The following is a 2,072-nucleotide window of genomic DNA, read 5'->3' on the forward strand; positions in this document are numbered from 1 at the left end:
AATAAAACATTTTTTTCCATTTTTTATTTTTGCACTTTGTTGGCGTGATTGATATACATATTGGTACCAAATTTCAGATTTCTAGTGCTAACGGTTACTGAGATTATCCGCGGACGGACGGACGGACGGACGGACGGACGGACGGACGGACGGACGGACGGACGGACAGACAGACATGGCGAAACTATAAGGGTTCCTAGTTGACTACGGAACCCTAAAAATGGAAAAAAATGTTTTATTAGGGTACCCCCCTACATGTAAAGTGGGGGCTGAATTTTTTTTTCATTCCAACCCTAACGTGTGATATATTGTTGGATAGGTATTTAAAAATGAATAAGGGTTTGCTAAGATCGTTTTTTGATAATATTTTTATTTTCGGAAATAATCGCTCCTAAAGGAAAAAAAAGTGCGTCCCCCCCCCTCTAACTTTTGAACCATATGTTTAAAAAATATGAAAAAAATCACAAAAGTAGAACTTTCTAAAGACTTTCTAGGAAAATTGTTTTGAACTTGATAGGTTCAGTAGTTTTTGAGAAAAAACGGAAAACTACGGAACCCTACACTGAGCGTGGCCCGACACGCTCTTGGCCGGTTTTTTTCGAAAACATAGCCAATAATGGAAAACGCTGCTACTATTTATCTGTTATGGCCGCTGTACACATATGGCCAACGGTTCCACCAACCCTTTGTGAAACCCCTTGGCCAAGATAAGAGCCGCTGTTTACACATTGGCGAACCAATCACTTGGCATTGGCTCTTCATGAAAGATGGACGTGGAATGGAAAAGTCTAGGAAATTCTAGATCATAGACGTTGACAGAAAAATTTGATTAAAAAATAATAACCCCGTAGTAAAATTAAATTATTTGAAATATTAACAATTTTTTGAATATTATGATAAGAACATTTATCTTTTTTAGGAAATACATTAAACATTTGCAAGGTTATTTTATTTCCTAAAATCTACACTATTATTGACATAGATAAACTTATTATTTTCGTAAATATTTCACTACCGTCCTCTCTGACGGCTGACGACCAACTGAATGAAGCGCCAACGTGTAAACGCAGTTGGCCATTGGCGCCAAGATCCTTTGATGTGTGGACAAAAAACCGACACCAATCGGTTGGCCGGCAAGCGCAAGCGCCAACTGCCAAGTAGCCCTCTACACGCTTGGCCAAGGGGGTTGGTGGAACCGTTGGCCATGTGTGTACCGGGGCCATAAAATAACACGCACTTGCTCAGTACCTAATATTTATCGATACCGATTGGTGTTTTGAACATTTCGATTGGAAATCTAATTTATTGTTCTGATAATCTTATGGCCCCTGTACACACATGGCCAACGGTTCCACCAGCCCTTTGTGAAACCCCTTGGCCAAGATAAGAGCCGCTGTTTACACATTGGCGAACCAATCACTTGGCATTGGCTCTTCATGAAAGATGGACGTGGAATGGAAAAGTCTAGGAAATTCTAGGTCATAGACGTTGTCAGAAAAATTTGATTAAAAAATAATAACCCCGTAGTAAAATTAAATTATTTGAAATATTAACAATTTTTTGAATATTCTGATAAGAACATTTATCTTTTTTAGGAAATACATTAAACATTTGCAAGGTTATTTTATTTCCTAAAATCTACACTATTATTGACATAGATAAACTTATTATTTTCGTAAATATTTCACTACCGTCCTCTCTGACGGCTGACGACCAACTGAATGAAGCGCCAACGTGTAAACGCAGTTGGCCATTGGCGCCAAGATCCTTTGATGTGTGGACAAAAAACCGACACCAATCGGTTGGCCGGCAAGCGCAAGCGCCAACTGCCAACTTACGGCCAAGTAGCCCTCTACACGCTTGGCCAAGGGGGCTGGTGGAACCGTTGGCCATGTGTGTACAGGGGCCATTAAAAAGTTGTTTCAATATCCTAAAACCTCAAAGAATTTAAAAATGTTAAAAAATATATTGTAACTGATACAATACAAAATCTTTTTAATGTAACTGGCAAGTGGCAACATTATTTTCAACTCAACAATTTTCAATCTGTGAACATGCACAATAGTGACAAA

This window comes from Leguminivora glycinivorella, chromosome Z (genome assembly GCF_023078275.1).
Source record: "Leguminivora glycinivorella isolate SPB_JAAS2020 chromosome Z, LegGlyc_1.1, whole genome shotgun sequence".
In the NCBI taxonomy this organism is placed as follows: domain Eukaryota; kingdom Metazoa; phylum Arthropoda; class Insecta; order Lepidoptera; family Tortricidae; genus Leguminivora; species Leguminivora glycinivorella.